Source organism: Dicentrarchus labrax, unplaced genomic scaffold, assembly GCF_905237075.1.
Source record: "Dicentrarchus labrax unplaced genomic scaffold, dlabrax2021, whole genome shotgun sequence".
NCBI lineage: Eukaryota > Metazoa > Chordata > Actinopteri > Moronidae > Dicentrarchus > Dicentrarchus labrax.
The window spans coordinates 2,812,713-2,824,767 of NW_026136708.1; the positions used below are offsets into that span (position 1 = coordinate 2,812,713).

At 49.3% G+C, this 12,055-nt stretch overlaps 16 non-coding genes across 16 annotated transcripts; 10 read left to right on the forward strand and 6 right to left on the reverse strand.

Annotated features, from left to right (window-relative positions):
• The first annotated feature begins 88 nt into the window (after positions 1-88).
• trnav-aac (transfer RNA valine (anticodon AAC)) lies at positions 89-161 on the forward strand. The gene has a single exon. It is a non-coding gene; the product is annotated as a tRNA-Val (tRNA).
• Positions 162-494: 333 nt separating this feature from the next.
• Positions 495-566, reverse strand: trnad-guc (transfer RNA aspartic acid (anticodon GUC)). Its single transcript has one exon. It is a non-coding gene; the product is annotated as a tRNA-Asp (tRNA).
• Positions 567-1,764: 1,198 nt separating this feature from the next.
• On the forward strand, positions 1,765-1,837 carry trnav-aac (transfer RNA valine (anticodon AAC)). Its single transcript has one exon. It is a non-coding gene; the product is annotated as a tRNA-Val (tRNA).
• Positions 1,838-2,585: 748 nt separating this feature from the next.
• Positions 2,586-2,658, forward strand: trnav-cac (transfer RNA valine (anticodon CAC)). Its single transcript has one exon. It is a non-coding gene; the product is annotated as a tRNA-Val (tRNA).
• A 209-nt stretch (positions 2,659-2,867) lies between these two features.
• trnad-guc (transfer RNA aspartic acid (anticodon GUC)) lies at positions 2,868-2,939 on the reverse strand. The gene has a single exon. It is a non-coding gene; the product is annotated as a tRNA-Asp (tRNA).
• A 1,198-nt stretch (positions 2,940-4,137) lies between these two features.
• Positions 4,138-4,210, forward strand: trnav-aac (transfer RNA valine (anticodon AAC)). The gene has a single exon. It is a non-coding gene; the product is annotated as a tRNA-Val (tRNA).
• Positions 4,211-4,959: 749 nt separating this feature from the next.
• On the forward strand, positions 4,960-5,032 carry trnav-cac (transfer RNA valine (anticodon CAC)). Its single transcript has one exon. It is a non-coding gene; the product is annotated as a tRNA-Val (tRNA).
• A 528-nt stretch (positions 5,033-5,560) lies between these two features.
• On the reverse strand, positions 5,561-5,632 carry trnad-guc (transfer RNA aspartic acid (anticodon GUC)). Its single transcript has one exon. It is a non-coding gene; the product is annotated as a tRNA-Asp (tRNA).
• Positions 5,633-6,830: 1,198 nt separating this feature from the next.
• On the forward strand, positions 6,831-6,903 carry trnav-aac (transfer RNA valine (anticodon AAC)). The gene has a single exon. It is a non-coding gene; the product is annotated as a tRNA-Val (tRNA).
• Positions 6,904-7,287: 384 nt separating this feature from the next.
• Positions 7,288-7,360, forward strand: trnav-cac (transfer RNA valine (anticodon CAC)). The gene has a single exon. It is a non-coding gene; the product is annotated as a tRNA-Val (tRNA).
• Positions 7,361-7,570: 210 nt separating this feature from the next.
• trnad-guc (transfer RNA aspartic acid (anticodon GUC)) lies at positions 7,571-7,642 on the reverse strand. The gene has a single exon. It is a non-coding gene; the product is annotated as a tRNA-Asp (tRNA).
• A 1,197-nt stretch (positions 7,643-8,839) lies between these two features.
• Positions 8,840-8,912, forward strand: trnav-aac (transfer RNA valine (anticodon AAC)). The gene has a single exon. It is a non-coding gene; the product is annotated as a tRNA-Val (tRNA).
• A 599-nt stretch (positions 8,913-9,511) lies between these two features.
• trnad-guc (transfer RNA aspartic acid (anticodon GUC)) lies at positions 9,512-9,583 on the reverse strand. Its single transcript has one exon. It is a non-coding gene; the product is annotated as a tRNA-Asp (tRNA).
• Positions 9,584-10,779: 1,196 nt separating this feature from the next.
• On the forward strand, positions 10,780-10,852 carry trnav-aac (transfer RNA valine (anticodon AAC)). Its single transcript has one exon. It is a non-coding gene; the product is annotated as a tRNA-Val (tRNA).
• A 749-nt stretch (positions 10,853-11,601) lies between these two features.
• Positions 11,602-11,674, forward strand: trnav-cac (transfer RNA valine (anticodon CAC)). The gene has a single exon. It is a non-coding gene; the product is annotated as a tRNA-Val (tRNA).
• Positions 11,675-11,883: 209 nt separating this feature from the next.
• On the reverse strand, positions 11,884-11,955 carry trnad-guc (transfer RNA aspartic acid (anticodon GUC)). Its single transcript has one exon. It is a non-coding gene; the product is annotated as a tRNA-Asp (tRNA).
• Positions 11,956-12,055: the final 100 nt, after the last annotated feature.

The following is a 12,055-nucleotide window of genomic DNA, read 5'->3' on the forward strand; positions in this document are numbered from 1 at the left end:
ACGAACACATCGTCCAGAATTTGAAAAGCTTGCATATGAGCAGGCTGGTGCTTCGGCGCGCGAGTCTGCGTGAGAGCTGCCTTTGCCCGTTTCCGTAGTGTAGTGGTCATCACGTTCGCCTAACACGCGAAAGGTCCCCGGTTCGAAACCGGGCGGAAACTGCCACCTTTATTGGTGTTTACACTGAATCAAAAAGCCAACTTCTAAGTAAACCAGGCAAAAATGAAACTGTACGAAATGCTAGAAAACAACAGGAGGAAAAGTAGAGCCCTGTGCCCGCTATAAAATTAAGCTTGACAATTGAGACTACAGGCAGGGACTGGCCGCTTCAGTATCAAAATCAGACTATACTCCGTCAAATAAGCAGACGGACGCTAAAAGGGGCAAAGTCAAGGTCACCATACCCTCAGCATGACGCAAGCGCACGCTTCCTGCACCTGTGCTGCTTTGCGTTTTTTTCGCTATAAGATCGGCAGGCGGTAGAAAAGTAATGTCTCCCCGTCAGGGAATCGAACCCCGGTCTTCCGCGTGACAGGCGGAGATACTGTCCACTATACTAACGAGGACTGGCGCGTTGCCAGGTTTGGCGTGTCGACGCAGTGGTGGCCCTGTTCGCGGCGTTTGCAGGGAAGAGGCATACAGGGAGGCATTGAAGCTGAAGGACGGTGACACGTTTTTGCTGATTTTCAGCTGGCGTTCTCAGCTCTCACTAGAGGTGCGCTCTTCCTGAAATCCCCAACCATCTCCACTGTCTTTCGAGCGTGGAGCTCCAAGTTGTTCTGTCTGCAGCCGGTCACCAGATGGTCAAGCTCCCACCTGTAGGCGGCCTCATCCCCACCACAGGTGAGCCCAATGAGGGTGGTGTAGTCCGCAAACTTCAGACAATTGGGCGGATTGATGACTGGAGGTGGCAGCTGTTGGTGTACTGGCAGAGGAGCGGAGGGGAAAGGACGCAGCCTCGAGGGAAAGCGCTAATGACGGATGGAGTCTAGGAGGATGGTGTAAGAACTGTCGCTTTGTCTTTCAAATCCACAGCAGAACTCATTCAGGTCGTTTGCCTGGCGCAAGTCGTTAGCGGGTTGGGGGTTTTTTTTTAGGTTTGCACTCGGTGATCCGTCTGAGACCTCTCCAGACATGTTCTCCTCTCTGGTCGGGCATTTCACAAGCCGTCTGTGTTTGGGGACTTCATGGATTGGGTTACCTTTGTCAAAGTCGCAGAGGACGATGACTGCCGAGTCCGGGTTTCTCCGCTCCGTAGACAATATCTTCTAGACAAGCTTGCGCTGTGCATCCTGCACGTTGGGCTGCGGTGGAACGTATGCACAGACCAGCACAAAGGACGCAAACTCACGGGGGAAGTAGAGAGCTTCGATCCAGCCACTTCAGCAACCAGTGATGGGTTGCTGCTATCGATGGGTAGAAAGTCTTAACAAAAAACACACCCTTACCCTGTAAAATTAACAGGTTTTCTGGCGTTAGAAAGGTTTTCAGTTCAGTGTACAGTTGATTTTAACTGCGCACGTGCACATGCACGGGCCAGAGCTGCCAGTGGTTCCCGTAGTTTAGTGGTGATCACGTTCGCCTAACACAGCATTTACTGTCACTCAAATCCATGAAAGGGGAACTTTTTTCTGAATCCAGTTGAAAATGTCTCATCCCATCTCTCCAGGTCAAAAACGAACACATCGTCCAGAATTTGAAAAGCTTGCATATGAGCAGGCTGGTGCTTCGGCGCGCGAGTCTGCGTGAGAGCTGCCTTTGCCCGTTTCCGTAGTGTAGTGGTCATCACGTTCGCCTAACACGCGAAAGGTCCCCGGTTCGAAACCGGGCGGAAACTGCCACCTTTATTGGTGTTTACACTGAATCAAAAAGCCAACTTCTAAGTAAACCAGGCAAAAATGAAACTGTACGAAATGCTAGAAAACAACAGGAGGAAAAGTAGAGCCCTGTGCCCGCTATAAAATTAAGCTTGACAATTGAGACTACAGGCAGGGACTGGCCGCTTCTCCCCTACAGTGAGGCCTTTAGTCACTCTTCCTAGCTCTACTTCACTTTGACTTGGAGCACATTGCCTGTTTCTGCTTCGAAGATGTTCTTTCTTTTTCCTTCTGCTCACCTGCTGAAGGCTTCTTTGTTGTTGCTGCTGTTGCTTTCACTCTGGTAAAGGCAGGGCTGGAACCAAGCTAGAGTCAACCTTTCTCGACAAACGGCTAGCTTGACCATCGAGGACTGTTTCTAATATAATAGTCATTCATGGTTCCTGTGCCTACAGGATTTACTGTCACTCAAATCCATTAAACGGGAACTTTTTGCTTAATCCAGTTTAAAATGTCTCATCCCATCTCTCCAGGTCAAAAACGAACCCGTTGTCCAGAATTTGAAAAGCTTGCATTTGAGCAGGCTGGTGAATCGACGCAGGCGTCTACGCGAGAGCTGCTTTTGCTCGTTTCCGTAGTGTAGTGGTTATCACATTCGCTTCACACGCGAAAGGTCAAAAACGAACACATCATCCAGAATTTGAAAAGCTTGCATATGAGCAGGCTGGTGCGTCGGCGCGCCAGTCTGCGCGAGAGCTGCCTTTGCCCGTTTCCGTAGTGTAGTGGTTATCACGTTCGCTTCACACGCGAAAGGTCCCCGGTTCGAAACCGGGCGGAAACAGTCTTCTCTGCTCTTTAATCTGAGTATTGGAATCAAACTCTACTCAGTATCAAAATCAGACTATACTCCGTCAAATAAGCAGACGGACGCTAAAAGGGGCAAAGTCAAGGTCACCATACCCTCAGCATGACGCAAGCGCACGCTTCCTGCACCTGTGCTGCTTTGCGTTTTTTTCGCTATAAGATCGGCAGGCGGTAGAAAAGTAATCTCTCCCCGTCAGGGAATCGAACCCCGGTCTTCCGCGTGACAGGCGGAGATACTGTCCACTATACTAACGAGGACTGGCGCGTTGCCAGGTTTGGCGTGTCGACGCAGTGGTGGCCCTGTTCCCGGCGTTTGCAGGGAAGAGGCATACAGGGAGGCATTGAAGCTGAAGGACGGTGACACGTTTTTGCTGATTTTCAGCTGGCGTTCTCAGCTCTCACTAGAGGTGCGCTCTTCCTGAAATCCCCAACCATCTCCACTGTCTTTCGAGCGTGGAGCTCCAAGTTGTTCTGTCTGCAGCCGGTCACCAGATGGTCAAGCTCCCACCTGTAGGCGGCCTCATCCCCACCACAGGTGAGCCCAATGAGGGTGGTGTCGTCCGCAAACTTCAGACAATTGGACGGATTGATGACTGGAGGTGGCAGCTGTTGGTGTACTGGCAGAGGAGCGGAGGGGAAAGGACGCAGCCTCGAGGGAAAGCGCTAATGACGGATGGAGTCTAGGAGGATGGTGTAAGAACTGTCGCTTTGTCTTTCAAATCCACAGCAGAACTCATTCAGGTCGTTTGCCTGGCGCAAGTCGTTAGCGGGTTGGGGGTTTTTTTTTAGGTTTGCACTCGGTGATCCGTCTGAGACCTCTCCAGACATGTTCTCCTCTCTGGTCGGGCATTTCACAAGCCGTCTGTGTTTGGGGACTTCATGGATTGGGTTACCTTTGTCAAAGTCGCAGAGGACGATGACTGCCGAGTCCGGGTTTCTCCGCTCCGTAGACAATATCTTCTAGACAAGCTTGCGCTGTGCATCCTGCACGTTGGGCTGCGGTGGAACGTATGCACAGACCAGCACAAAGGACGCAAACTCACGGGGGAAGTAGAGAGCTTCGATCCAGCCACTTCAGCAACCAGTGATGGGTTGCTGCTATCGATGGGTAGAAAGTCTTAACAAAAAACACACCCTTACCCTGTAAAATTAACAGGTTTTCTGGCGTTAGAAAGGTTTTCAGTTCAGTGTACAGTTGATTTTAACTGCGCACGTGCACATGCACGGGCCAGAGCTGCCAGTGGTTCCCGTAGTTTAGTGGTGATCACGTTCGCCTAACACAGCATTTACTGTCACTCAAATCCATGAAAGGGGAACTTTTTTCTGAATCCAGTTGAAAATGTCTCATCCCATCTCTCCAGGTCAAAAACGAACACATCGTCCAGAATTTGAAAAGCTTGCATATGAGCAGGCTGGTGCTTCGGCGCGCGAGTCTGCGTGAGAGCTGCCTTTGCCCGTTTCCGTAGTGTAGTGGTCATCACGTTCGCCTAACACGCGAAAGGTCCCCGGTTCGAAACCGGGCGGAAACTGCCACCTTTATTGGTGTTTACACTGAATCAAAAAGCCAACTTCTAAGTAAACCAGGCAAAAATGAAACTGTACGAAATGCTAGAAAACAACAGGAGGAAAAGTAGAGCCCTGTGCCCGCTATAAAATTAAGCTTGACAATTGAGACTACAGGCAGGGACTGGCCGCTTCTCCCCTACAGTGAGGCCTTTAGTCACTCTTCCTAGCTCTACTTCACTTTGACTTGGAGCACATTGCCTGTTTCTGCTTCGAAGATGTTCTTTCTTTTTCCTTCTGCTCACCTGCTGAAGGCTTCTTTGTTGTTGCTGCTGTTGCTTTCACTCTGGTAAAGGCAGGGCTGGAACCAAGCTAGAGTCAACCTTTCTCGACAAACGGCTAGCTTGACCATCGAGGACTGTTTCTAATATAATAGTCATTCATGGTTCCTGTGCCTACAGGATTTACTGTCACTCAAATCCATTAAACGGGAACTTTTTGCTTAATCCAGTTTAAAATGTCTCATCCCATCTCTCCAGGTCAAAAACGAACCCGTTGTCCAGAATTTGAAAAGCTTGCATTTGAGCAGGCTGGTGAATCGACGCAGGCGTCTACGCGAGAGCTGCTTTTGCTCGTTTCCGTAGTGTAGTGGTTATCACATTCGCTTCACACGCGAAAGGTCAAAAACGAACACATCACCCAGAATTTGAAAAGCTTGCATATGAGCAGGCTGGTGCGTCGGGCGCGCCAGTCTGCGCGAGAGCTGCCTTTGCCCGTTTCCGTAGTGTAGTGGTTATCACGTTCGCTTCACACGCGAAAGGTCCCCGGTTCGAAACCGGGCGGAAACAGTCTTCTCTCTCTTTAATCTGAGTATTGGAATCAAACTCTACAATTTTTTTTTTTTTTTTTTTTTTTTTTTTTTTTTTTTTTTTTTTTTTTTTTTTTTTTTTTTTTTTTTTTTTTTTTTTTTGTTGTTTTTATTTTTTTATAATATTTTTTGGTCAAGGGTGAAATTTAATTTTTTTTTTTTTTTTTTATTTTTTTTTTTATTTTTTTTTTTTTTTTTTTTATTTTTTTTTTTTTTTTTTTTTTTTTAAATAAAAATTTTTTTTTTATTATTTTTAAAATTTTTTTTTTTTTTTTTTCTTTTTAAAAAGTATTCCCCTTTTCCATAAGTTAAAAAAAGTACCTTTTGTTAAAAAATTAAATTGCAGTATCAAAATCAGACTATACTCCGTCAAATAAGCAGACGGACGCTAAAAGGGGCAAAGTCAAGGTCACCATACCCTCAGCATGACGCAAGCGCACGCTTCCTGCACCTGTGCTGCTTTGCGTTTTTTTCGCTATAAGATCGGCAGGCGGTAGAAAAGTAATCTCTCCCCGTCAGGGAATCGAACCCCGGTCTTCCGCGTGACAGGCGGAGATACTGTCCACTATACTAACGAGGACTGGCGCGTTGCCAGGTTTGGCGTGTCGACGCAGTGGTGGCCCTGTTCCCGGCGTTTGCAGGGAAGAGGCATACAGGGAGGCATTGAAGCTGAAGGACGGTGACACGTTTTTGCTGATTTTCAGCTGGCGTTCTCAGCTCTCACTAGAGGTGCGCTCTTCCTGAAATCCCCAACCATCTCCACTGTCTTTCGAGCGTGGAGCTCCAAGTTGTTCTGTCTGCAGCCGGTCACCAGATGGTCAAGCTCCCACCTGTAGGCGGCCTCATCCCCACCACAGGTGAGCCCAATGAGGGTGGTGTCGTCCGCAAACTTCAGACAATTGGACGGATTGATGACTGGAGGTGGCAGCTGTTGGTGTACTGGCAGAGGAGCGGAGGGGAAAGGACGCAGCCTCGAGGGAAAGCGCTAATGACGGATGGAGTCTAGGAGGATGGTGTAAGAACTGTCGCTTTGTCTTTCAAATCCACAGCAGAACTCATTCAGGTCGTTTGCCTGGCGCAAGTCGTTAGCGGGTTGGGGTTTTTTTTTTAGGTTTGCACTCGGTGATCCGTCTGAGACCTCTCCAGACATGTTCTCCTCTCTGGTCGGGCATTTCACAAGCCGTCTGTGTTTGGGGACTTCATGGATTGGGTTACCTTTGTCAAAGTCGCAGAGGACGATGACTGCCGAGTCCGGGTTTCTCCGCTCCGTAGACAATATCTTCTAGACAAGCTTGCGCTGTGCATCCTGCACGTTGGGCTGCGGTGGAACGTATGCACAGACCAGCACAAAGGACGCAAACTCACGGGGGAAGTAGAGAGCTTCGATCCAGCCACTTCAGCAACCAGTGATGGGTTGCTGCTATCGATGGGTAGAAAGTCTTAACAAAAAACACACCCTTACCCTGTAAAATTAACAGGTTTTCTGGCGTTAGAAAGGTTTTCAGTTCAGTGTACAGTTGATTTTAACTGCGCACGTGCACATGCACGGGCCAGAGCTGCCAGTGGTTCCCGTAGTTTAGTGGTGATCACGTTCGCCTAACACAGCATTTACTGTCACTCAAATCCATGAAAGGGGAACTTTTTTCTGAATCCAGTTGAAAATGTCTCATCCCATCTCTCCAGGTCAAAAACGAACACATCGTCCAGAATTTGAAAAGCTTGCATATGAGCAGGCTGGTGCTTCGGCGCGCGAGTCTGCGTGAGAGCTGCCTTTGCCCGTTTCCGTAGTGTAGTGGTCATCACGTTCGCCTAACACGCGAAAGGTCCCCGGTTCGAAACCGGGCGGAAACTGCCACCTTTATTGGTGTTTACACTGAATCAAAAAGCCAACTTCTAAGTAAACCAGGCAAAAATGAAACTGTACGAAATGCTAGAAAACAACAGGAGGAAAAGTAGAGCCCTTTTGCTTAATCCAGTTTAAAATGTCTCATCCCATCTCCCAGGTCAAAAACGAACCCGTTGTCCAGAATTTGAAAAGCTTGACATTTGAGCCAGGCTGGTGAATCGACGCAGGCGTCTACGCGAGAGCTGCTTTGCTCGTTTCCGTAGTGTAGTGGTTATCACATTCGCTCCCCCCGGAAAAGGTAAAAACGAACACATCACCCAGAATTTGAAAAGCTTGCATATGAGCAGGCTGGGCGTCGGCGCGCCAGTCTGCGCGAGCTGCCTTTGCCCGTTTCCGTAGTGTAGTGGTTATCACGTTCGCTTCACACGCGAAAGGTCCCCGGTTCGAAACCGGGCGGAAACAGTCTTCTCTGCTCTTTAATCTGAGTATTGGAATCAAACTCTACTCAGTATCAAAATCAGACTATACTCCGTCAAATAAGCAGACGGACGCTAAAAGGGGCAAAGTCAAGGTCACCATACCCTCAGCGTGACGCAAGCGCACGCTTCCTGCACCTGTGCTGCTTTGCGTTTTTTTTCGCTATAAGATCGGCAGGCGGTAGAAAAGTAATCTCTCCCCGTCAGGGAATCGAACCCCGGTCTTCCGCGTGACAGGCGGAGATACTGTCCACTATACTAACGAGGACTGGCGCGTTGCCAGGTTTGGCGTGTCGACGCAGTGGTGGCCCTGTTCCCGGCGTTTGCAGGGAAGAGGCATACAGGGAGGCATTGAAGCTGAAGGACGGTGACACGTTTTTGCTGATTTTCAGCTGGCGTTCTCAGCTCTCACTAGAGGTGCGCTCTTCCTGAAATCCCCAACCATCTCCACTGTCTTTCGAGCGTGGAGCTCCAAGTTGTTCTGTCTGCAGCCGGTCACCAGATGGTCAAGCTCCCACCTGTAGGCGGCCTCATCCCCACCACAGGTGAGCCCAATGAGGGTGGTGTCGTCCGCAAACTTCAGACAATTGGACGGATTGATGACTGGAGGTGGCAGCTGTTGGTGTACTGGCAGAGGAGCGGAGGGGAAAGGACGCAGCCTCGAGGGAAAGCGCTAATGACGGATGGAGTCTAGGAGGATGGTGTAAGAACTGTCGCTTTGTCTTTCAAATCCACAGCAGAACTCATTCAGGTCGTTTGCCTGGCGCAAGTCGTTAGCGGGTTGGGGTTTTTTTTTAGGTTTGCACTCGGTGATCCGTCTGAGACCTCTCCAGACATGTTCTCCTCTCTGGTCGGGCATTTCACAAGCCGTCTGTGTTTGGGGACTTCATGGATTGGGTTACCTTTGTCAAAGTCGCAGAGGACGATGACTGCCGAGTCCGGGTTTCTCCGCTCCGTAGACAATATCTTCTAGACAAGCTTGCGCTGTGCATCCTGCACGTTGGGCTGCGGTGGAACGTATGCACAGACCAGCACAAAGGACGCAAACTCACGGGGGAAGTAGAGAGCTTCGATCCAGCCACTTCAGCAACCAGTGATGGGTTGCTGCTATCGATGGGTAGAAAGTCTTAACAAAAAACACACCCTTACCCTGTAAAATTAACAGGTTTTCTGGCGTTAGAAAGGTTTTCAGTTCAGTGTACAGTTGATTTTAACTGCGCACGTGCACATGCACGGGCCAGAGCTGCCAGTGGTTCCCGTAGTTTAGTGGTGATCACGTTCGCCTAACACAGCATTTACTGTCACTCAAATCCATGAAAGGGGAACTTTTTTCTGAATCCAGTTGAAAATGTCTCATCCCATCTCTCCAGGTCAAAAACGAAGACATCGTCCAGAATTTGAAAAGCTTGCATATGAGCAGGCTGGTGCTTCGGCGCGCGAGTCTGCGTGAGAGCTGCCTTTGCCCGTTTCCGTAGTGTAGTGGTCATCACGTTCGCCTAACACGCGAAAGGTCCCCGGTTCGAAACCGGGCGGAAACTGCCACCTTTATTGGTGTTTACACTGAATCAAAAAGCCAACTTCTAAGTAAACCAGGCAAAAATGAAACTGTACGAAATGCTAGAAAACAACAGGAGGAAAAGTAGAGCCCTGTTTTTTTTGCTTAATCCAGTTTAAAATGTCTCATCCCATCTCTCCAGGTCAAAAACGAACCCGTTGTCCAGAATTTGAAAAGCTTGCATTTGAGCAAGCTGTGAGACTTCACAGGCGCGTTTTTTTTTTTTTTTTTTCTTTTTTTTTTTGTTTTCCCCTTCCCTTCACACGCGAAAGGTCAAAAAACGAACACATCACCCAGAATTTGAAAAGCTTGCATATGAGCAGGCTGGTGCTAGTCTCAAAGCAGACCCCGGTTCGAAAACCGGGGGGAAACAGTCTTCTCTGCTCTTTAATCTGAGTATTGGAATCAAACTCTACTCAGTATCAAAATCAGACTATACTCCGTCAAATAAGCAGACGGACGCTAAAAGGGGCAAAGTCAAGGTCACCATACCCTCAGCATGACGCAAGCGCACGCTTCCTGCACCTGTGCTGCTTTGCGTTTTTTTCGCTATAAGATCGGCAGGCGGTAGAAAAGTAATCTCTCCCCGTCAGGGAATCGAACCCCGGTCTTCCGCGTGACAGGCGGAGATACTGTCCACTATACTAACGAGGACTGGCGCGTTGCCAGGTTTGGCGTGTCGACGCAGTGGTGGCCCTGTTCCCGGCGTTTGCAGGGAAGAGGCATACAGGGAGGCATTGAAGCTGAAGGACGGTGACACGTTTTTGCTGATTTTCAGCTGGCGTTCTCAGCTCTCACTAGAGGTGCGCTCTTCCTGAAATCCCCAACCATCTCCACTGTCTTTCGAGCGTGGAGCTCCAAGTTGTTCTGTCTGCAGCCGGTCACCAGATGGTCAAGCTCCCACCTGTAGGCGGCCTCATCCCCACCACAGGTGAGCCCAATGAGGGTGGTGTCGTCCGCAAACTTCAGACAATTGGACGGATTGATGACTGGAGGTGGCAGCTGTTGGTGTACTGGCAGAGGAGCGGAGGGGAAAGGACGCAGCCTCGAGGGAAAGCGCTAATGACGGATGGAGTCTAGGAGGATGGTGTAAGAACTGTCGCTTTGTCTTTCAAATCCACAGCAGAACTCATTCAGGTCGTTTGCCTGGCGCAAGTCGTTAGCGGGTTGGGTTTTTTTTTAGGTTTGCACTCGGTGATCCGTCTGAGACCTCTCCAGACATGTTCTCCTCTCTGGTCGGGCATTTCACAAGCCGTCTGTGTTTGGGGACTTCATGGATTGGGTTACCTTTGTCAAAGTCGCAGAGGACGATGACTGCCGAGTCCGGGTTTCTCCGCTCCGTAGACAATATCTTCTAGACAAGCTTGCGCTGTGCATCCTGCACGTTGGGCTGCGGTGGAACGTATGCACAGACCAGCACAAAGGACGCAAACTCACGGGGGAAGTAGAGAGCTTCGATCCAGCCACTTCAGCAACCAGTGATGGGTTGCTGCTATCGATGGGTAGAAAGTCTTAACAAAAACACACCCCTTACCCTGTAAAATTAACAGGTTTTCTGGCGTTAGAAAGGTTTTCAGTTCAGTGTACAGTTGATTTTAACTGCGCACGTGCACATGCACGGGCCAGAGCTGCCAGTGGTTCCCGTAGTTTAGTGGTGATCACGTTCGCCTAACACAGCATTTACTGTCACTCAAATCCATGAAAGGGGAACTTTTTTCTGAATCCAGTTGAAAATGTCTCATCCCATCTCTCCAGGTCAAAAACGAACACATCGTCCAGAATTTGAAAAGCTTGCATATGAGCAGGCTGGTGCTTCGGCGCGCGAGTCTGCGTGAGAGCTGCCTTTGCCCGTTTCCGTAGTGTAGTGGTCATCACGTTCGCCTAACACGCGAAAGGTCCCCGGTTCGAAACCGGGCGGAAACTGCCACCTTTATTGGTGTTTACACTGAATCAAAAAGCCAACTTCTAAGTAAACCAGGCAAAAATGAAACTGTACGAAATGCTAGAAAACAACAGGAGGAAAAGTAGAGCCCTGTGCCCGCTATAAAATTAAGCTTGACAATTGAGACTACAGGCAGGGACTGGCCGCTTCTCCCCTACAGTGAGGCCTTTAGTCACTCTTCCTAGCTCTACTTCACTTTGACTTGGAGCACATTGCCTGTTTCTGCTTCGAAGATGTTCTTTCTTTTTTCCTTCTGCTCACCTGCTGAAGGCTTCTTTGTTGTTGCTGCTGTTGCTTTCACTCTGGTAAAGGCAGGGCTGGAACCAAGCTAGAGTCAACCTTTCTCGACAAACGGCTAGCTTGACCATCGAGGACTGTTTCTAATATAATAGTCATTCATGGTTCCTGTGCCTACAGGATTTACTGTCACTCAAATCCATTAAACGGGAACTTTTTGCTTAATCCAGTTTAAAATGTCTCATCCCATCTCTCCAGGTCAAAAACGAACCCGTTGTCCAGAATTTGAAAAGCTTGCATTTGAGCAGGCTGGTGAATCGACGCAGGCGTCTACGCGAGAGCTGCTTTTGCTCGTTTCCGTAGTGTAGTGGTTATCACATTCGCTTCACACGCGAAAGGTCAAAAACGAACACATCACCCAGAATTTGAAAAGCTTGCATATGAGCAGGCTGGTGCGTCGGCGCGCCAGTCTGCGCGAGAGCTGCCTTTGCCCGTTTCCGTAGTGTAGTGGTTATCACGTTCGCTTCACACGCGAAAGGTCCCCGGTTCGAAACCGGGCGGAAACAGTCTTCTCTGCTCTTTAATCTGAGTATTGGAATCAAACTCTACTCAGTATCAAAATCAGACTATACTCCGTCAAATAAGCAGACGGACGCTAAAAGGGGCAAAGTCAAGGTCACCATACCCTCAGCATGACGCAAGCGCACGCTTCCTGCACCTGTGCTGCTTTGCGTTTTTTTCGCTATAAGATCGGCAGGCGGTAGAAAAGTAATCTCTCCCCGTCAGGGAATCGAACCCCGGTCTTCCGCGTGACAGGCGGAGATACTGTCCACTATACTAACGAGGACTGGCGCGTTGCCAGGTTTGGCGTGTCGACGCAGTGGTGGCCCTGTTCCCGGCGTTTGCAGGGAAGAGGCATACAGGGAGGCATTGAAGCTAAAGGACGG